The sequence below is a fragment of the Sorex araneus genome, chromosome 7, assembly GCF_027595985.1.
Source record: "Sorex araneus isolate mSorAra2 chromosome 7, mSorAra2.pri, whole genome shotgun sequence".
NCBI lineage: Eukaryota > Metazoa > Chordata > Mammalia > Eulipotyphla > Soricidae > Sorex > Sorex araneus.
In genome coordinates this window covers 10,280,339-10,304,315 of record NC_073308.1, presented here as the reverse complement: position 1 = coordinate 10,304,315, position 23,977 = coordinate 10,280,339, and positions in this window count along the sequence as shown.

The following is a 23,977-nucleotide window of genomic DNA, read 5'->3' as shown; positions in this document are numbered from 1 at the left end:
GTCACTCAGGAAAAGTACATACAGCTAAGTCCTCTAGGTCTGTTACTATGCCTCCTATATCTTGCAATTATCTTGCACAGTTGATTGTTGCTATTTTTCTTAAGAAGTTTACAACTTCTTGGAAGAAAATTATAAATATATTATTCATTCAGAATCACATTTGGTATAAGCAAAATCATAAACATGTTGTTTTACACTGAATGGAACATTGAATTTGGAAACCTTGTATCTTTATAACCCAGTAGCACTCCTGAGTTACATCAAAAGAAATAATGACAAAATTTCTCAAGACCAGGGCCGGAGCAATAGTACTGGGGTAGGGCATATGCCTCGCACGCCGCCAACCTGTGTTCAATCCCCTGCATTCTATATGGTCCCTCAAGCATTGCCAGGAGTAATTCCTGAGCATAACTGGGTGTGACCCAAAACGAAAAAGAAATTTTCTCAAGACCATGAATGTGGCGCTCCACTTGAGAGTGCCGATGCTGAATTCTTAAATTTCATATTGCATATGAAAAATTGAAGCACAAGTGTTTCAATTCTAATTTCATTGTGTATTTCTTGTCTAATGTTTTTATTCCTTTGAAAAAAGTATTTTCTATTCTGCTTTTTTTCCTCTGGAAGACACTGATTCTAAGTGCTCTATTAAATGCCCCTGTTCAAATTCATTCACTCTTACTCCAGGAAGTGTGACAAGTGTTTTGATGAAATTTTTATACAATTCTCACTAGGATTCTATAGAGCTCTAGAATTCTATACATGTAGAATTGTAACCTATGCTGAATCCCGTCACACATGCTGGAAGCTAATTATTAGTAACAATAGAAAAATCTGCATTATAATTCCTAAGTACAATGCAGCCCATATTCTCTAAGTAGAATTATGTAAAATGTCAATATGTATATGTTTCAAAGTGTAGGTTAAACAATTTCTTAGAAATAATTCTTTTGTTTTTTTGAAAGTTAGTTGCAGTTACTCATATTTGGGTTTCAGGCATACAATATTCTAGTACCAATCCCTTCACCACTGTCAACTGCCTCCACCAATGTCCCCAACTCTATGATAGAACTTTAATTGTATATGTACATATGTATATATATATACATATATATGTAGACACACACTATGGTTTACATTACTGTTACTGATGGGGTTTGATGCTTAAAGCTTTACCATCACACCTCCTCCTCCAGATGGCCACTTCCCACCACCATTGTCATGGTGTAGTCCTCCCTGTCCTACTGAAGAACAGTTTTCATAATCTTTGCACTTTGCACATAGGCTTTGGGCATTTGTGACCCCAGAAAATGATGTACTATCTATTTTTATATCCTGAATATGAGAGAGATCATTTAATGTTAATCTCTTTTCCTCTAGCTTCACTCAGCACAATACTCTCTAGATACATTCACATAGCAGCAAACTGCATTACTTTATCTTCTGTTAGAGCTGAGTAATATTCCCTTGTGCATATGTATCATAGCTTCTTTATCCAATCATCTATTCTTGGGCATTTGGGGTTTGGGCTATTGTGAATAGTGCTACAATAAATACAATAGTGCTGATGCATTTTCCGCAGTGGGTTTTTAGGCCCTTAGGTTACATTCCAAAAAGTAGGATTACTAGATTAAATGGAAGCTCAATTCTATCTTTTTGAGGAATTTCCTTAATGGTTTCCAGAAAGGTGAGAGCTAAGAGAGCACTGGCACCAGCAAGGATAAAGATCTCCTTTCCTTTCCCTTGCATCCATTCCAGTGCTGTTTGTTCTTGTTCTATTTGATGTAAAATTGTATTTTGTTGTTGTTTTGATTTGCATTTCCTGATGATTAGTGATGCAGAGCATTTTCTCATTCCCTTTTTGACCATTTGTATGCCTTCTTTAGGGAAGTTTCTATTCATATCTTCTTCCTTTTTTTGATGGGGTTGGATTCTTTTTCCATCTCTTTCTACTAGTTCTCTGTATACCTTGAATATTAACCCTTTATCAGATGAGTGGTGGGTAAATACTTTCTCCAAGTTTGTGGGATGTCTTTGCATGCTGGTTGTTATTTATTTTGAGGTACAGAAGTTTGTTAATTTGTGGTCCCATCTTTGCTTCCACTTGCTTAGCCACTGGCATTGCATCCTGAAAGATGCCTTAGCTTCTATACCATGAAATGTTCTACCTATATTTTCCTCAATATTTTCTATGGAATCAGGTATAATATTGAGGTCTTTAATGAATTTTGATTTGGCTTTTTTTTGCATGTGGACAACAAGTTTTCCCAACACTATTTATGGGCTACTTTGATTTCACTTCATACTGTTTTTACCCCTTTAATGAAGATTAACTGTCCATATAACTGAGAATCTGTTTCTGGGTTTTGAATTCTTTTTCATTGATTTTCAAGTGTGTGCTTATTCTAGTACCATGCTGTCTTAATCACTAGAGCTTTGTAGTATAGTCAGGCTCTTATACCAATAATTTTATGGAAACAAGTTATTAAAAATAATTTATTTATGTAGATGATTAAGTAACATGTAGAAAAAAATAGAGAGAGAGATTCCTAATCAGTACTTCAAAATTATTTCTCTTATGTAGGGTAATGTAAAGCAATCTAAAATATTGTTTAGAGATAGGTTTCTGACATAAATGAGTATATACAGCTTTGCCAGCAGTGTGTGGGGACCCAGGGGTCACTATATAATACTTGTTACATCAATGTAGGCCTAATGACCACAGTGCTCATGGCCCTAAAACCATGCTGCTGTGGTCCAGTGGGCCACATCTGGTGATTCTGGGCAGGTATGTGGAGGGAATCAGACTCAGAGTCTCATGCATGTCAGCCACATTCTCCAGCCATTTAAGTTATTTGCTCAGCCTAGAAAAATTATTAATACGTGTCAAAATAAAAGGAAGCGCCCCTAGTTAAAGATTATTTTGGTCAGTTCTTTTTCTTCACCCCTAAGACTTAATACCATTACTTGTGTCTATTCATGTTATGCCAGCGGCAAAATAAGTTACTGTTACCTCAGCAGCAAACAGCAGAGACTGCTGGATGATAGTACTGCACCTGTGGGTGAGAGGTGCAAGCACGCCTGAGGGCAGGAGTGTCTGTCGCTGCTCCTTCACTAGTGGCTGGTGGGAAGGTCCACTAGGAAGAAGTATGTGTTTATGGGTGTTGAGATGCATCTGAGATGACCTGGACCTGGGAGAATCAAACCCAAGATTATTACAGGAGTACTTATAGCTAGTCTCACCAGGAAACTTGGGTTTCTCTGTTTTATGGCATTTGTGTGGCTGAACTTCTTTAAAAACTGCTAAGAGCACTGAGCAAGTGTGGCCAATGTATCAGGAAGACACACCCAATCAGTTTTTCAAACCTGACTTCAGAACTCATGCGACATCATTTTATTAAAATCTGTTATTCAAGGGAAGGTGATTAGTATTTTAATACTTCAATAGGAATAATGTAGCACTCAAATCTGAGGAATACATGCAAAATAAAAGCTATTATAAAGGTGGAATATAGCATATAAAATATGACCCTGTCTATCTGGATGCATATATTATTAGTATAAGAAGGTCAGGCATTCCAACTGGATCCACCTTTCATAAATAAAACAAAACACAGTCTTGGATTTTGGATTTCTGCAACATATTATGGAAAAACCATACTGACAAAATCCATAGTATCTTTTCTCTCAACCCCCTTCCTGTAGGACTTCCATACACTTTGTAAGAGGGTCTGAGCACATGTCACAGACGTGCGTATTACTTGACCTTCCTCTGAACTTGCAGCAGCAGTTGGAAGAGTTCATAAGTTTCTACCATGAAACTTTCCTCAGGAAAATGATAACTATTTTAGAATTTATAACAAACTGCAACCTATATTGTGAATATAATGTTCTGGGTCAGCACACAATTCTTTCAAATTGTATTGTGGTAAAATTATAACACAGCCATTTAGTTAAATTCTAATAAGTAATTTACAGTGCTGTACCACCATCACCATCATCCATCTCTAGAATTCTTCATCTTCATACAAACTGAAATTATGTTTCAATTAAATACTCACTTTCTGCTCCCAATATCCTGGGAACTATTGGTACTCAATATTGTACCTTTTGTTTTTTCTAATTTGACAGATTGAAACAATTCTTATGAGAGGATTCATAGAGCATTTATCCATTTGTCACTTCCTTCTTTCACTTTGCATAATATCTTCAAGATTCCTCCATGCTGCAGCATTGCCAAAATTCCCTTCCTTTTATAAGGCTTAATAATATCACTTTGTAAGGCTATACCACATTTTGTTTACCCATTCATCTGTCAATGGTTGGGCTGGTTCCACCTTCAGGCTATTGTGAATAATGCTGTCTTGAACATGGGTATGCAAATACCTTTCCAGGATCCTGTTTTAAATTATCTTCGTATAACCCAGATGTGGAATTGCTAAGTAATATGGTAATGTTACTTTTAATTTTTTAAGGAAATGCCATATTGTCTCCCACAGTAGCTGTACAATTTTATATCCTCACTAAAAATACTCCAAAAGTTTTTAGTCAAAAAAACTCCACATCCTCTTTAAGACTTGGAAAGTTCTGGTTTTGTTTATTTGTTTAGAATAATCATCCTACTAAATACAAAATAGTATTTCAGAGTACTTTGAGGTCATAGTTTTCTAATTATTAGCAAATGTCTAACATATTTTCATGTACTTATTGGAAACTGTATAATGTCTGAAGAAATTTCTATTCAAGTCTTTTCTCAATTTTTAATCAGTGTGGACTTTTTTTTACTTGTTAAATTATTGTATATTTATTCTAGAGTCTAAGCTCATATTAGTTGTAAAATTCCCAAATATTTCCTCAAATCTTTTACTTTGCCTCTTCAATTACAACACTCAGTAGTGTCTTTTGATGTACAAAAGTTGTAAAAATTGGCCCACAATATTAAAGACAAAATCTCATCTGAGGGTTCAGTACTGTAGATTACTAGGAGTCCTGCTCAAGGGTGGAACTCCATCTAGAGTGTATGAGTGTATTGCTTTCTCCTTTCCTCAGCTAGTAATCCATTTAAACAGTAATAGTGATTTTACTTATTATAATATTTCTAGTGATGTGTATGAACACAGTAAGAGATACATTAAGCTCAAAGTTTGTCTCTTCCTAGGGACATTTCACTGTATATTCCAGACCTCAGTCCCAGGACAGGTTAGTCTTTATTTACCCCAGCAGTGTCCTTATTCAGTTACTTATTTTTGGGTCATGACAGAGTTTGTCCCATGACCATGCTCTTAACTTATTATACTTATGCTGCTTAGCTTGTCCCCTTTTGATGCCAGGGTAGCTTACAGCTTTCCCTTGGTCCTTCCAGTTCCTTCGTCGGGCCCCTGCTTTTGAAATGCTAGGAACTAAGGGCAACTGAAACTAAAGTCAAGTAAATATAAATGCCCAGAAGTAAATATTATTTTGGAGCAATTAACTCCCATGTTACCAAGCAAAGCACAGCATGAATTCTCTTCCTGTGTCTATACAAAAAAAAACATTCCTAAACCATGCAAGTCACATAAAGAAAACAGAAAAGCAATATAGGATTATTAGTGCTTGATGGAAGTGGGTGTGCCTCAGGAGCAAGGTTGTGGCAGTAACTCAATAAGCCTAAGTTACCTGCAGGAGGAGCAAGGACAATCCAATGTTATTCAACATATATGTACTATAGTTTCTTTATCCAGTAATCAGTTCTCAGGTAACTCGGTTGTTGTTTTCAGATTCTGGCTATTGTGAATAGAGCAGAGGTGAACATAGAAGTGCAGATGGCATTTCTGCTGTGTTGATTTGGACTCCTGGGATAACAGGAAAGCTCAATTTCAGGTTTTTTGAGGAATGCCCATATTGTTTTCCAAAGAGGCTGAACCAGTCAATACTCCCACCAACAGTGAAGGAGAGTCCCTTTCTCTCCACATCTGCACCAGTGCTGGTTGCTCTTATTCTTTTGGATGTGTGCAAGCCTCTGTGGTGTGAGATGATACCTCACTGTTGTTTTGAGTGAGATCTGCATCTCCTTGATCTTCCTGATGATTAGTGATGAAGAGCATTTTTCATGTGTCTTTTGGCTATTCCTATTTCTTCTTTGAGGAAGTTCCAGAAACACTTTTCTCTTCCTTGTAATAATGCAGGATCCAAGAGTAAGTAAAGACAAAAGTGCCTAACAAAAAGCGTATATGCGGGGCCTCTATTCTGAAAAGACGGAGCAGAATTCCTTGATTCCTCTCCTATCAATGGACACAATCAAGGTCCATAGATATTGAGCCAGGGAGATAGTACAAGGAGAAGGGCCCTTGCTTTACATGCAGCTGATCCAGGTTAGATCCCCATCACCACAGATGGTCCCTTAGCACCACCAGGAGAGATCTCTGAATACAAAGCCAGGAGTAAGCCTTGAACATAGTTGGGTATGTCCCCCAAATCAAAATAAAGAAAATAAAATTTAAAATATGGCCATTCTATACTTACTACCAACTGGTGAGAGAGCACACACATATTTTGTGAACACACATATATGCACATTTTAATATAAAAAGTGCATATTTATATTAAAAATGTGTATATAAAGAGAGTCTCTTGCCCTCACACCTGGCTGTCTTCCCCTGGGCCTCTCGGAGGGGATGGGCTCCAGCTTCCCTCCCCACCCCGAGCATAGCTCCCAGCGGTCGAAGACCACTGGAACCTAGCTACAGCCATGCTGGAGGCCCCTCTCCACACGTTTGGACAGGCCTCATGCATGAAGGTACCGACAGAGGAACTCAGGTGTGTGTAATCTCATCAACGGCCAACATCCAGAGAGAGACTTAGAAGCAAGCTCCCAGAAGCAATATCTTTAGCCTACTTCTCCCTCTGGGAGAAACTGGCAAGCTTCTGAGAGTTTCCTGCCCACATGGGACAGCCTTGCAAGCTTCCCATGGTGTATTCATATGCAAAATCCAGTAACAAGCTGATCTCATTCCCCTGACCCTGAAGAGCCCCCAGTGCAACATCATTAGGAGGTCCAAGTCAAGATAGACTTCTAAGATCTCAGGGAAAGGATAAAATGAGATGTTACTGAGCCCGCCCGAGAAATCAGTGATTAACGGGATTTCGTGATTCGTGGTATAAACATAAAACATAATACCATGTATGAAACATATTAATTTAAACACACTTCCATTATAATTTTCATTGCTAAAGGTTCTTATGGAGAAACTGGAAAGCTCAATTATTTATCAAAGATGATGTTGAGCAATATTTTATCTACCTAACCCTCACCTCCAGAACAAACCGCTGATCTCTGGCATCTTCCCCAGGGGCAGATGCAAACTTTACTTAGCTTTACTTCAATACCCCAGATGCAGCAATCGTTAAGATCTTAAACTACAGCAGGGCACTGATTAATGGGATACATAGAAAATAAGGCTGGTAATTTCTTTCTCTAATCCTCATCGTGCACACATGTGCACATGAGTGCACATATACACATGTGTGTGCACACGTGTGCGTACATACACACATCTATTCTTTTGTATTCTTATCCTTCATTCAGAAAACTGAGAAGTTTCTTTCTGGTGAGTCACTACTAAGCACAGATTTGGCACTCCTGGTTAATCTAGTCCCAAATAACGTTGGTCCTTAGACCTTGACACTCTGACCTTTTGCTGACTTCCTCCTCTTGAGGAATGAGCATACCAGCACCTGCTCTCCTAGAACATCTACCTCCATTTCCTCATTATTTTATTGGCTTGTTTGCGGGGTAAACCTGGTGATGTTCCAGACTTACCCTAGGGTCAGGGTACCATCAATGGATGCTGGGGATCCAACTCAGGTCTGTTGCATACAAAGCAAATGCCCTGCATGCTGTACCATTGCTCCAAGCCCTCCATATCCAATTATCTGCTGCATATCTCACTCCACATGCTCTGGCTGTAACTCTGTACCTGATAGTAAACTAATGGGATACTGTTTTTTCAGTGGCTCATTTCCCTACTCATTCCACAATTAAAACTAATCTCAAGGCATCACTATATAGATTCATGCCTCTAAGGCTACCCTTTAGCAGCCCAAATAAGACAAATTCAGTAAAATTAGCATCATAAAAATTTGGAGCTTTGCATATGACTGTACAAATACTGAGAGCCATATCAGAAGACTGTGAGGGAGAGACTAGGACAAACATTCTGGAAGTAGACCAGACCTGTGCCCCTCCAGGATTAAGTATCTCTGCTTATCACTAGGAACTAATGCCCTAGTATTGTTCCAAGGCACTGTTAAAATGCAAAATACCAAGAATGCATTTTGAGCGTCATACAAAAAGGAAAAAAAGTAAAAGTAGAAGGCTGGAAAAGAATCCAGAGGATGGTGGTCTGGAGATAACTGGGGAGAGATGAACACATGGAGAAAAGCTGGAGATGAATGTTGGGGGAAACTGGGAAACTAACTGAGTGATGAAAGAGGAGAGTGGGGTCACAGGTAGAGAAATGACCCTGAGGATGTGGGACCAGATGGAGAAGATAAGAACTCAAGATAAGACCTTTGGTATCTAAAAGAAGAGAAAGGAGGGCCCTAAGGCCCAGAAAAGGGCAGAGTTTTTGTGGGGAAGACCAACCAGGAAGCCACAGGAGATGACTTCCAGAAACAAGATGTACTGACTGCGATGCTCTCGGAAGTGATGACAGAGTCAAGAGGAAAGACTCAATAAGAGTTGCCAGGGAAGCACTAGGAGAGGCTGCTATAAACAGGAAGAAATTTAGGAGGTGACTGTCAGTGAAAAGGAAGAGAATTTAGGTTTCCAGTATCAGAAGATTAGTCAAGACTCCTTCTAGATAATGACTTACCAACTCAAGAGTTAGATAAATTAAAATTGAAGTCTGACAGATAACAATTTTCTGCTAGTATGGTTTTAGATATATGACACATGAAGTGTCAATGTCTCTCTAATCTTTTAATCATTTCAGTTAGCAGGGAAAAGATTCTCAAATAAAAAATATTTTTCTCACTTCTCTCCTAGACAAAACATTTGATAACAATGTTTTATCAAATACTTTCTTCAAAAAATGTCAAGAAATATATAAAATACATCTATTTGTTGTGCATCTTGGCTCTGGAGAGATGCGCAGGGCATGCAATTTTAAAAAGTGTGACTTGCTTATAGCACCCTATATTTATTTGTGGACCAATCAGAAGTTTTCTAGTAATCTACTACACCAATTACTAGAAATAGCTAAATTCAGGTTCTTCTAGAAAACTAAACTTACTACAAGGGACAAAAAATCCAAGTAGACATCGAAGTTCTAGAAAGTTTGAAACTATTTCTCTTTTTGATCTAGTAGTTAAAGAAGTGCTTGGGGGACAGTATCAGGTACTCACAGTTCAAATTTATTGGAAATAAAGCTAAAGTATGGCATCCAACTAGGTATATTTTAACAAAGGTAGAATTTAAGTGATACAGAGACACAATTTTTTTTACAAGATTAAGGGAATTATAAAGAGACACACTAACAAGTTGTCAGAAGGACACTGGTGCACTGTGGTCCAGGCCAAAGGGCAGGGAGAAACAAATGCTACTTTCCATTGTTCAAATGCTTTGCTTTCTGTTTAAGTGTCAAAGTTTTCAGTGAACCAATAACAGCTCAAAGGGAAGGAACTATAAACTTGGCAAACTCTGAATGCTTAGCACCATGCAGGGGGTGTGGGAACCATGGCTAAGAAATTGCTCAGTGGATATTTATTATATAAAACAATAACTGTCAAATCGCATCAGACAAGCAGTCTAAGATAAAAAGCTATTGCAATAATGAGTGTTGTAACACAAAAACACACAATCCAATTTTAGAAAGCATATTTGCTCTATAAATAAAAATATGTAATTTCTTTGACAAAGTAATGTTAAAATTGTTCTTTGGGAAAAAATGTTTGCTTTCAAATGTGAAATAGAATATTTTACAGATTCAATGCAAATTTCTTCAAAATTCTGATGACATTTTTCAAGAAATTTAAACAAACTCTATACTGAATAGCCAAAACTATGCTGAAATAAAAAATATAGGATGCATTATACTTCCTGACTTCAAAATATACTGTTAAGTTATGGTAACAAAGTTGTGAGGTACTGGAATAAAGAGACTTACAAACAATGTAATGATCTTAGAGACAAAGTCAGTGCACAAAGTGGAACAAGGAATGCTTCTTCAATAAAAGGGCCTGAGAATAATAAAAAAGTGTAAAATAATAATAAAATATAAAAAAAATAAAGAAGTGTAAAACTGGGTCTGCATTTCACATCTTACACTGAAGAATTAATTTCAAAGTACATTAAATAGCTCAAGATTATACTGGAATTCACAAAATACATTGAGGAATACAGAGGTAGAAAACATACTCTACTAGGTAATGATTTCAGAGTTATTTACAAATGATGTTTATTTGATAAAAATAATGGAAAAATTAAACAAATCTGACCATATATCACTTGAATCACTTGTCATCCCATTGCTCATTGATTTGCTCAAGCAGCACCTATAATGTCTCCATTTGTCCCTGTTGCGTGCAAGTGTAGCCCAATGGCACCTACTTGCTCCAGGAACACAAAGAGCCTCAACGCATTCATTCAGGGTCTTGATGAAGAAGTCTGACCATCTCGTAGGAAAGCGGCCAGGCATTTTTTGACATCCCCTGGAATCTAGTTGGTAACAGCTCTAGTCCAGCAGTCGCCTCCAAATTGCATTACAAGTTCAGCCCATCTGATTTTAGATTTCTTGGCAAATGAGACAGTATCCCTGATTCTCAATCATTGATGGAGGTTGGAACTCTGGATTCCTTCTCTCATTTGAATGAAACATGATAATCCAAGCATAGCTCTTTCATTCCTCTTTGGGAGACCCAAATAGCATTCTTATCCTATTTTTGTAGGGCTCAGGTTTCTAAGGCATATGTTAGTGCCGAAAGAATGGTGGAGTTGAAAAGATGTTCCCGGAGCCAGAGTTTCTTCGTTCTCTTAACCACTTCTTCAACGCTCTTGAAGTCATTCCATGCTGCTCTCTTCCTCCTGCACAGTTCTGGCACCAAGTCGTTTCTCATGTTGATTTCTCCACCCAGGTATACATAGCTGCTGCATTTGGAGATGTTCGTTCCATTAAGAGCAAATGGAGCTTCAGGGACCAGTTCGTTTTTCATGAACATCGTCTTGTTGAGATTTAGCTGCAATCCGACCTTTGCACATTCGTGGTCGAAGTCGGCCAGCATTTGTGCTGGTTGGCCAATGTTTGGTGTTATGAGAACAATGTCATCAGCAAAGTTGAGGTAGTGTAATTGCCGACCCTCTATCTTCACTCCCATTCCTTCCCATTCCAGTCATCAGATGATGTTCTCGAGGGTGGCACTGAAGAGTTTCGGTGCAATGGTATCACCCTGCTGAATCCCTCTGTTTATGTCAATGATCACTTCCTTGTAGAATGGTGAGATCCTGGTGGTGAATCCACAATACAGCTCGCGGAGTATTTTTATATACTGAGTTTGAACACCCTATTTGGCCAGAGCTCAGATAACCCCCTCAGTCTCAACAGAATTGAATGCCTTCTTTAAGTTGATGAACGTTAGACAGAGTGGCATCTTGAACTCTCACGAAACTTCGATGAGTTTGGTCACTGTGTGTATATGGTCTATCGTGCTGAATCCCCTTTGGAACCCGGCTTGCTCGCATAGTTGTCCTTCATCTAGTGTTCTGCCTATTCTATTCAGGATGAGACGAGTGAACAACTTGTAGACGACAGACAACAGGCAGATTGGGCGATAGTTAATGATGTTGTGGATGTCTCCCTTCTTGTACAACAGAACGGTCCTACTGGTTTTCCACTGAGACAGAACCTTGCATTCAGACAGGTAGCGTGTGAAGAGTTGAGCCAGTGTATTGATGAGTACTGGCAGCAGATTCTTCAGGTGTTCGGGTCTGACCTTGTCCGGACCAGGTGCTGTACTCGTCTTTACCAACTCGTGATGGATTTCAGAAGGGAGAACCTTGGGAATGACATATCCATCCTGGAATTTGGTACATGGGCAGGTAGACATGGCTGTCAAAGAGATCCGAGTAGAAGTTATGAATAATCCTCTCCATTGCCTTTCTGGAAGATGTGATAGATCCATTGGGACGTCGGAGGGTAGTCATCCTGGTCTTGTAGTTGGCGAAAGATAGGCAAGAATTGCGAATACTTAAAAATTAGCGTAAAGGGGGCCACCTATTTCATAATAATAGGATTTTGTGATAACTTCCAGAGTAGTGCAATAAGAACATCTAAAAATGTTCTTGTTTATCCATCAGATCCACAAGAACACTAGTAAAATGCTCAAGTTCCAGAGTTCTGAAAATTAATCAGTCTTCAGAAACCTAGTGGTAGTGTAATTTTTAATTATTTGCAGAAATAGTAGAACAATTAGTAGACTTTGACACTTTAACTTGCCTTTTTTTCTCTCAGTTTTTCTAGAGCATTATAGACTAATCAATTTACAATCATAACAGTTATGAAAATAAGCAGCTTACATAGCCACTGAGACAAAAAAACAGGATTGAAGTTAAAAGGCATCCTACTGAATGGAAAAACATATTTTCACATTACACATTGAACAATATCTACAATATAGAGATTACTTAAGATTTGATTAATCAAAATTAAATAACCCCATCAAAAATGCACAAATGATCTAACTAGAAATTCTCCAAAGACACACAGATGGCCAATAGACACATGGAAAAAAGTGATCTTTATAAACTTACTATTAATGCAGTTGAGGCAGAACCAGCTGTGGTGGGTCTTTGTTCATTAGTTACTGATTCCTAAGTTCTTCAATATTTTCAAGAATGAAAATAGCGAATAATAAAAATGTTCAGATTCAGAGTTGTGAAGTAGTAAAGTTTATTAGAAAGTAGAAGAGAAACTCTCAAGCTCATTCACCAACGTGGTTTGGCGTGTACCTCAGGCAATCACAAACTAATGTCCAAGCTTGCAAAGCTGTGCAGAGAAGTGATAAAGGAAGACCTCAAAGAGAGAAGTGCAACAGTGTTGGCTTATATGGCAGAAGGTGGGAAAAGTATTTGCATCACTTGCCTGTCCTTCGCCAACTATAAAACCAAGATGACTCTCCTCCAACATCCTAATGTATCTATCACATCTTTCAGAAAGGCAATGGAGAGGATTATTCATGACTTCTACTCAGATCTCTTTGATAGCCATGTCCACCTGCCCACATACCAAATTCCATAGGATGGATATTTCATTCCCAATGTCCTCCCTTCCAAAATCTAACACGCCATTTCGTCGGTAAAGACACATACAGTAATCGGTCCAGACAAGGTCAGACCCGAACACTTGAAGAATATGCCACCAGTACTAGTCAATACACTGGCTCAGCTTTTCACATGCTAACTGTCTGAATGCAAGGTTCCATCTCAGTGGAAAACCAGCAGGACTGTTCTGTTGTACAAAAAGGGAGACATGCAGGACATCAGCAACTATCACCCAATCTGCCTGTTGTGTGTTGTCTACAAGTTGTTCACTTGAGTCATCTTGAATAGAATATGCAGAACAGGGGCCGGAGAGATAGCACAGCGGGTAGGGCGTTTGCCTTGCACGCAGCCGACCAGGGTTCGATCCCCGGCATCCCATATGGTCCCCCGAGCACCGCCAGGAGTAATTCCTGACTGCAGAGCCAGAAGTAACCCCTGAGCATCGCTGGGTGTGACCCAAAAAGCAAAAAAAAAAAAGAATATGCAGAACACTAGGTGAAGGACAATCAAGCTAGAAAGCTGGATTCCAAAATGGATTCAGCACAATCGACCATATCCACACAGTGATCAAAGTCATTGAAGTTTTGTGAGAGTTCAAGATGCTGCTCTGTCTAACGTTCATCGACTTAAAGAAGGCCTTTGATTCTGTTGAGACTGAAGTGGTCATCAAAGCTTTAGCCAAACTGGATGTTCAAACTCAGTACATCAAGATCCTCCGCAAGCTGCACTGTAGATTCACCACCAGGATCTCACCATTCTACAAGGAAGTGATCATTGATGTAAAGAGAGGGATTCAGCAGGGTGATACCATTTCACTGAAACTCTTCAGTACCACCCTCAAGAATGTCATTCGACAACTGGAATGGGAAGGAATGGAGTGACGGTAGATTGTCGGCAACTACACCACCTCTGCTTTGCTGATGACATCATTCTATAACACCAAACATTAGCTAAGCAGCACAAATCCTGCCGACTTCGACTGTGAGTGTGGAAAGGTCGGACTGTAGCTGAATCTCACCTAAACAATGTTCATGAAAAATGAACTAGTCCCTGCCGTTCCATTTGCTCTCAACAAAACGAACATATCTAAATGCAGCAGCTAAGTATACCTGGGTCGAGAACACAACATGAGGAACTACTTGGCGCCAAAACTGCGCCAGAGGAAGAAAACAGCGTGGAACGCCTTCAAGAGCATCGAAGACAGAGCTGGAGCAATAGCACAGCGGGTAGGGCATTTGCCTTGCACGCGGCCGACCCGGGTTCGATTCCCAGCATCCCATATGGTTCCCTGAGCACCGCCAGGGGTAATTCCTGAGTGCAGAGCCAGGAGTAACCCCTGTGCATCGCCGGGTGTGATAAAAAAACAGAGCGTCGAAGAAGTGGTTAAGAGGATGAAGAACCTCTGGCTCTGGGCACATCTTTTCGATTTCACCATTATTCCTGCACTAACATATGCCTCAGAGACCTGGGCCCTACACAAACAGGATGAGAATGCTATTTGGGTATCCCAAGGAGGAATCAAAGAGCTATGCTAGGAGTATCATGTTTCACTCAAGTGAGAGAAGAAATCCAGTGTTCCGACCTTCATCGATGGTCAAGAATCAGGGATGCTGTCTCGTTTGCTAAGGCATCAAAAATCAAATGGGCCAGACACGTAATGTGATTCAGAGACAACCACTGGACTAGAGCTGTTACCAGCTGGATTCCAAGGGATGTCAAAAGACCACATAGCCGCCCTCAACGAGATGGTCAGACTTCTTTGTCAAAACTTCGAATAAAAGGTTTGAGGCTCTTCCTGTTCCTGGAGTGAGCAGATATCATTGGGCTGCACCAGCAGGCAACAGGGACAAATGGAGACATTACTGGCGCCCACTTGAGCAAATCGAAGATCAACGAGACAACATGTGATACAAGTGATTCACAACTCAAATAGTTTGATCAGAGATTGAATGTTTAACAAAGTTTGTAAGCAATTAACCAGGAATTGGATTCTAATACAGGTCAACTGTTTTTTTGCAGATTAGTTATGTGAAGTGGGGAGAAGAGAGAGAGATGGTGGTTTCGAGAAGAGTGTCACCTCTTCCCTCACACCCAGTGTGGTCATTGGAAGTGGTGGGGAAATCTAGAACTAAGGAAAGTCTATCCACAACTCCCTGCACAGTGCAGATCTCACCTGTCACCAGCACCCTGGGACAGCCATCAGCTTGTGCCAGAACTTCACATGTTCTGCCTCGTTGTGCGAAATGATTCCTCTACCTGATTTCTTGGCAAGCCATGGACTCATTGTGGAGTGAAAATTTGTTCTTTGCATGAAAGGAGAGTCAGTACCAAAGCTTATCTAGGCTCTTCAGGCCCAGCACTAACCCTTCAAAAAAAAATTTAGAGGACACAAATTGTGAAGTCAAACTATTTATTATTTACCAGGTTTATTATTTATCAGGAGTTTGTTCCCAGCCCACTCCCACCCCCACCCACCTACCTGCCTGCTTCACTAGTACAGACTGAAAGTGAGGGGAGGACCTGGAAATGTTTCTATTTTTCTGATAAAATTAGCAAGTTTTCCCAAAATACCAAATTCCACAGCTTAGCAAGAAATATATGGGGTTTGGTGTTTTTATTTTTTTGCTTTTTGGGTTACACCTGGCGATGCACAGGGGTCACTCCTGGCTCTGCACTCAGGAATTACCACTGGCGGTGCTCAGAGGACCATATGGGATGTTGGGATTCAAACCTGAGTAGGCCGTGTGCAAGGCAAATGCCCTACCTGCTGTGCTATTGCTCCAGCACCCCCGCTCTTTTTTTTTTTTTGGCTCTTTGCTTTTTGGACCATGCCCATCAATGCTCTGAAGTTACTCCTGACTCTGCATTCAGATATTTCTCCTGGTGGATCTCTGGGGACTATATGTGGTGCCAGTGAAAAAACCTGGGGTCAGCTTTATGTGAGATGAGTGCTCTGTCCTCTGCCTCTGTATTATGTCTCCATTCCCCCCCAAAATTTTATTTTGCTCCCAAGTATTGATCGTACAGCAGGTCAGCCACTTGCCTTGCCAACCTGGATTCCATCCCCAGTACCACATATGGTCCCCAGGGACTGCCAGGAGTGAGTCCTGAGCACTCAACCAGGTATCTTCAAGACAAAAACAAACAACTCTCTTCTTAAGCTATATTTCTGTTTCTTCTGGTGCTTTGAAACATAACTACTATCAACCTGTCTAAACTTATGATGCTGGACTCTCTATAAGTTATTTCACTAGAGCATGGTTGCTACTTCCAGCTAAGAGCACTAGAGAGATAGAGAGCCGACCTGCTCTATGAGTAGTTGAGGTATGTATATTTTAGTGCTTATGAAAAAGAATACCATAGACTGAAGTAGAGAAATAAAGGTTTGGTCAATAAATCCTCAACACTGCTCTCACCTTTGGGAAGTTTTATTGCCATCTATTATTCAAGCAAATGACTTGGATCTATTAGTCTTTGTACAGACCACAGCGACAGGGAGAGGAGAGCAGTGTCAGAAGCCATCTGAGATTCTCCAGAGTGGCTTGGAGACAGGAAGTGCTTCTTTCTTGTTCTGCATTGTTCATCCATCACTCTAGTCAGATATCCAATGTGTGCATGTGTTTTATGAATAAAGGTGTTTTATCCTGTTTCTGAATTACAAAAATAAATAAATAAATAAAACAGAATAGAGCACTCTCGAGTTTGATTTATTCTGGAATTCTCTTGTTTTGAAAAGACAAACAGAAGTATCTTCACCCACTTAAGTAGGAAAAGGCACATGCCTTGGCATCTGAGTGGACTTCTTCCTTGCTGAAAGTTCCAAAGCACTATGGTCATTACTGGACTTTAGAGGATAGTGTGTGTGTGTGTGTGTGTGTGTATGTGTGTGTGTGTGTGTGTGTGTGTGTGTGTGTATAGGAATATCTGAGCTGGCTTAGGGACATGTTGCAAGGGGGGAAAATAACAGCACTCACAGGGCTAGGAAACTACCCTGACTGTGTTTTCTAGAGGCTCTTTGATCCTTGTGCTCGGGGTGGAGCCCTTTCTGTGTCAGCTCTGCTGCTCTTTCTGCAAAACACAGACCCACAGTGCTAAGACTTCTGGCTGCTTTCCAGACCTTTCCTTCATGACTCAGGTGGGGTGCCTATGGCAAGGTGCTGCTTGTACAGTTTTATCCTTCACCTTCTCTGTGACAGATGAGGAATGTGAGAACCTTAGCAAGCCTGGAGTGGAGAATCAGCAAGCCATTCAACATGTCAAAGAGTGAAATGAGATAAATCACAGAAGCAACCCCTCCCTGTGGTTGAGAGATTAACATCTTTACAAGACAATAAAGGCAACAAATTGCACCTACCCACTCTGAAGAGGCAACTCCTAAGTAACTCTGGGAGAAGTGGGAAGGTTCTGGGCCCTGGTCTGCCAAGTTCAGAGAGGAAATGAATTAGGGATAGGGCAAGCCACAGACAAGCTCCAAGGCCATGCTCTCCAGAGTGGACTGCCCCAAAATGGCCCTGCGGGCCAGTCCAGACAGTGACAGGGTTCTCCCCTAGGGAGCAGTGGGAAGGAGCCAACATTCTGAAGCCACACTGTGATTCGCCAAACTGTCTCTGATACTCAGTGGGAGGCAGATGGTTACACCTCTTAAAGCTTTAGGAAACTGCTCTGGGGAGCAGAGCTGGCAAGGGGCTCAACAGGGGAAAGTCCTCAGATTATGCTTCTGCTGCTTCCTGGGGCTGCTTCAGCCAATCCCTCAGCACCAGAGAGCTTCTGCCCAAGGCACAGCACTGTGCTCCAGGAATTCACTGTTTGTGTGAGCGAGACGTTCTCAGAACCATGTTTCAGTCAGAATCTCTTTCTCTTGAATTCCTATTCCTCCCATCTTCTCTGCCCATTTGGTTTCAGATAATATCATGGTAGAAAATTTTTCCTCATCTAGTATCGGGCTGGAGCAATAGCATAGCAGGTGGGGCTTTTGCCTTACACACAGCCGACCCAGGTTTGATTCCTCCATCCCTCTCAGAGACCCTGGCAAGCTACTGAGAGTATCCCGCCCGCACAGCAAAGCCTGGCAAACTACCCATGGCATATTCAATGTGCCAAAAACAGTAACAAAAAGTCTCACAATGGAAACGTTACTGGTGTCTGCTGGAGCAAATCAATGAACAAGGGACTGACAGTCCAACAGTGCTACAGTATAGGTCTCACTTCCTCTATGTTCTATAGGTAATTACCACCTGAGTTTCTTCATCTCTATTTTGACTTGGTATCTTCTCAATGCACCATCTCTTCAAGATGTGCTTTCAGATGACAATCAATATCTAGTAACTGGAGTTTCATCAGTTTCTTTTCATTTGTTTATTCATCCAGTCTAAAATACTTATTTGGAGGGGGAATGACTCAGAGTCAACCCCAAGTTGATCTCCTGCACCGCAAGTCTGCTAACTGCCATGAGCATTTTAGGAGTAATTCCTAAACTGGGAGTGCCTCGAGCAGAGCTGAGTATGTCCCTCAAAACAAAATAAGCAAAAAAGTTAAAATTGTCTTAGTAGATTGAAGGAAAAATATCAATAGACAAAATGTGCACCTTTACTGAAGATGTAAACACAATTAAAACTACAAATTCCTTTTACCACAAACAGTGCTAAAAAGACACATTAAAGGACAGAGATAATTGAGAATGCGCAGTCAGGGATGGAAGTACATTAGAAAGGAAGAGCATATTTGACATGGAGAAATATTGGAAAAGAAGTAATTAAAATGAAGATTATAAAATAATAAGCACCTTTTTAAAAATGAAAGAAAACATTTACATTGTTTTAAAATGAAACCAAAAGATATTTCCAACCCGGGTTGGATTCCCAGCATCCCATATGATCTCCTGAGCACCACCAGGAGTAATTCCTGAATGCAAAGCCAGGAGGTAACCCCTCTGCATTGCTGCATGTGACCCAAAAAATAAAAAAAAGTAATCAGAGTGAGGAGAAAGAAAAGAAAAGCAGCATATTTAAAACACTGCGAGATTGCCAACTTAATATTGTATAGCCAATAAAAATACCTTTAAAGACAAAGGTTGTAATCTTTTCTTTAATATACAAAATTACAATGAGTCACACCAAATAAGAACATTGATAAAAGCCTGTTGGATTGGATAGATAGTTCAGGGGTGAAGGCACTTGTCTTGCATGTTCCCAGCCCCAGATGGACACCTTTCTCTGCATATGGTCCAGAATCCCTTACCACACATCCAGGAGTAGCCCCTGAACATCCACAGATATGGTCACAATCCCTCCCAGATAAAAAAATCATGTTGGTACAGGAAATGTGTATTAGATGAAAATATTATGTACACAAAAATTTGGAATATTTTCTAATATTTATATTAGAAACAAATTTTCTTAATAAGCTTTAAAAATATAATTGAATATTTACACAGAACTTAAATAGTAACTAACATAAAGTGTTAGCAAACCAAATTCAGCATTATATAAAGAAATTTTATGTCAAGAGCATTCATATAAATAAGTGGGAATAAATTTTTATATACATGTACAAAAGAATGAATGCCTCTGTAGTTTGGGTGAAAGCTATGTTTTTCTCTGTTGGATACCTTAACTATCCAAGAAGGTTGACACAACAAATGAAGGAGATTTTCTATGTTGTATATTATTTGACAATCTGCAGTTATGGTAGAGCCAATTAGAATTTTGAGTGAAAAGAATTAAAAGTAAATAATTTTGCAGTCTGTATAAAGCAGGCATACAGAGAAATCACAAGCACACCACCAGGTGTGCTTCCCTGAGTGCAGGCACAATCCACACAGACACTTTTTTAGTGTATTTTAAATAAGTGAACATTAAATTACAAATTAAGAGCCTACTAACAGTGGGTTATATCTGTAAAACTCTACAATACTGGATCATTACTAATAGGCAGAGAATGCCTCTGTCAGTGCGTGGTGACCCTGGTTTCCCTAGAAAGATCTCATTTTCACATACGCATGGCATGCCTAAACATGGTGGTGTGTGAGCTTGTGATTGACCTTCCTCATTGGGCTGGAACTGGGATCAGACTGCCTGATCTTGGCTCATGGGGACCCACTCTTAGAAAGCATGGGGGAGTCCAGATAACAGTGACTCTAAGCAAGGCAACCCACGTACTGTGGAGACCCTCTCCACTCTTGCAATACTTAGCCTTGCTTAGCATCAGCACAGCGATTTCTGAAAAGAGCAGCTCTTACCACTGCCCTCAGTTGAATTTGAATGATATGCCTAACCATCAGTTGTACTAGACACCCATTTGTGGGAATCAGCAGAAAAGGCAGAATGATCCCTCACCCATTTATGGGAATCAACCAAAAAGGCAGAATTACCCCTGCATGAGGCCAGTGGAGATAACTGCCTCACAAACCAATCAAGGAAAAGGTCACCGGAGAGTGGTTTGAGATGATCAGGAAAGCCCCTTGCATTCTTAGACTATAACAAGACCCTGGAAACAGGGGAGGGGTCGCTCTCCTACTAGAGGAGAGCCTTCCCAGCCTTCTCAACTGGTTCAGCTGCCTGAACTCAGTGGTTGTTTCCTTGTACATAGCTCATGCTTTGTGTGACCTCACAGATACAGAACCCTAACAATACCAGAATCAAAACTTTATGGTCTGCGGGATGAATGAAAGGAAATGTGTATTTTCTTTCTTAACCTGAGCTGAGAGGATGGTATCAGAGGATTTAAAAAGATACAATTCTGGGTCCAGAGAGATATTACAGCCAGTAGAGTGCTTGTCTCACATGAGGCCAACCTGGGATCATTCCTGGCAGTCTATGTGGTCCTCTAAACACTGCTGAGAGTGATTTCCTGAGCACAGAGCCAGGAGTAGGTCCTCAGCACAGCCATATGTGGTCCAAAACCTTTTTTTGTTATAGGAAAACTAAAATATCCAAGATAGGAGCCCTAGTAGAGGTGGCATGCCACTTGCCTTGCACAAAGCAGACCAGGGCTTGGTCCCCTTTGCTTCCACACCATCTCCTGAGACAGCCAAGATGATGCCTGAGCACAAAGCCAGGAGTTAGTCCACATAACAAAAATAATAAGAAGAAACTATCATATATAGAGGATTACCATGCTTTCCCCCCTCCCAGAATTTACTGCTTTTTCCTCTCTCTCTCTCTCCCTCTCTCTCTCTCTCTCTCTCTCTCTCTCTCTCTCTCTCTCTCTCTCTCTCTCTCTCTCTCCTCTCTCTCTCTCACTGACTCTCTCTTATTTTCATTTTTTGTGGTTTCTTTTTTTGGGGGGTCACACCTGACACACTCCGAAATTACTCCTGGTGCTGCTCAGGGGACTAAATGGGATGCCAGGGGTTCAACCTGGGTCAGCTGTGTGCAGGCCAAACGCCCTACCCACTGTCCTATCACTCCGGCCCTATTACTATGATATTTTAAGAGTCATGATGAATGTTGTAGACAACCAGGGGCAAACAAACAAAACAAACACCCATTAGAGAGTTTATTGGAGTCCAGCAGAGAGGTTATTTATGTGTCCATTTGTGGATATGGAATGAAGGTATTATCAAAGAAGATAATGAATAATGGAGGAGGACAAGTTCACAGTTTCCACAAACAGAATTTCATCCAGAATTTTGTGTGCAATTCCAGAGAAGCAGGTGATACTCTGAAGACAGTGTGAAAGAAGGGAACACGAATCTATCTAACAAGGTTGAATCTGAAGATCTCTAGAGAGCTCCAGAGATTTGCTATCCTTATGGTGGGGCTTATGCCAAAACTTGGAACTTTGTCTTGATAGTAACTTTTTTGTCCCTCTTTTTTCCCTTGCCTCCCTTTAAGTGGCTGAATAACATTTTATATTCTTTTTTCTGGTTGTTTTAGAGTAGGAGAATTAAACTGCAGTGAGGAAGACAATGCAGTAGGTGGAATCAAATGTGAGAATGACAAAATCATTCCTGCTGAACTACTTAGCTGAAATAAATTTGCCTATTACCTGACATCAGCAGAGTTTTTGCCAAATCCCTTCATTTTGAATGCAAATTTTAAGGTATACTTTCAGCTAGGGATAATTATCTAATTATCCATTATGTAGATATAAAGTCTCATTCTCTCTCTTTTCCCCTTTGTTGAGTGTATGGTTTCTGGCGGGTTTGAGAAAAAATGACTCAATTACCTGTCAGCACAGCTTTAGTGAGGAGAAGGCATCATGGAAAAGAAACCAAGCTGTTTCAGGTTTAGAGCTATAATTGATTACTAATTATGGAAATATTATGTCTTAATGAGGGAAGTCCTGCCCACTTTCCAAAGCCTTAGGTAATTAGAAGATATATTTGTAGTACCTCATGAAGACCTAAGAAGATAAACATCTGAGAAGAATGGGGAGATCCAGTTATGGCTTATTCTTGAGTTTCTCCCTCTCAAACCTAATGGATAAACTTTGAGTCAGGACAAAAGGTACTCTTTAATATTACCTACGTACCCGAAGGAGCCCTGGTGGAACTTTATTAAGAAAGGAAAGCAGTGAAAGAAACGTTCACTTCTCAAAAACATTAAGGGAAATCATTTTTTAAAAAAGGTCTTAGTTCATTTTTTTGCAGGTGACCATAATAAAGAAACAATAAATACTCAAAAGAAACAGAAACTGGGAACTTGTCTTTATTACAGCAGATTACTGTAAGTGGGATGGGTAGATAGATTAGTGATTTATGTTAACCCTAAGTGTTTTAGGTTTCATCAGTGAATTGTCCCTTTTTCTCCTCCCAGAGAAACTTACCATGCTCTTATTAGCATCCTTAATGTAGTAAAAGTTTATCTTTTATCTTTCCTTTGTAATTTACATCTTACTGTCACAGTTCCCTAAGTAGTCTTGATTACTTATAAGCCAAAACTTTTTGTAATTCTGAACTTTGTATTTTTACTGCTTTGTATTTGAAGTGCTGTGTATTTGTACCTGATTTTCTATTACCTATAGCCTTTTTATATTTTACTATAGAGCAATGTTCTTTGGTTAAACACAGAAAGACAATGGTCTTAATTAAGAGCAAAGGCTATGCTCTTAATATGTGGGAGTTGCTTGACACTGAAATATTCTACTTCTGGGTATATCCAGGAGTGGAATACTTGACTCAGGCTTCAGTTGCTGACGTTCCTAATACCTCAAAAGGGAGGTCCCACCATGGGGCTGGGATGGACCTGAGGCATGTGGCAAAGCTACCTGGTCTCGAAATGGGACAGTCTAGAAAGCATAAATGCATAGTCTTGATGAGAGCTGTGATTTAGGAGACAGCACCCCCATGGGGAAGGACAAGCTGAACTGGCCTGAGGACTTAGTCTGGGATTTAAGGTAAAACCTTGCTTGCTCTCAGAGCCCAGAGAACCAAGTGTTGGGATCTTTGTCTCTTACTGTGTTTATCAAAACAACTGCAAGTATAGGTAACATATACAACTAGAGGGAAAGACAAGCAATGTAGATGTCCCTGGGAAACAGAGTGTTTCCTTGCATTAATCTCCACAAGAGAATTTCCTAAGTTTTATCTATACAAATGATCTATGTAAATTTTCAGTTTCATCAAGTAAATTTCCTAAGTTTTATCTGCATAAATAATCTATGTAAATTTACAGATGTCTTACCTATGTAAATGATCAATCACACCTATGTCCTTATCTCACCCTCCCTTCTATGTTCTATAAG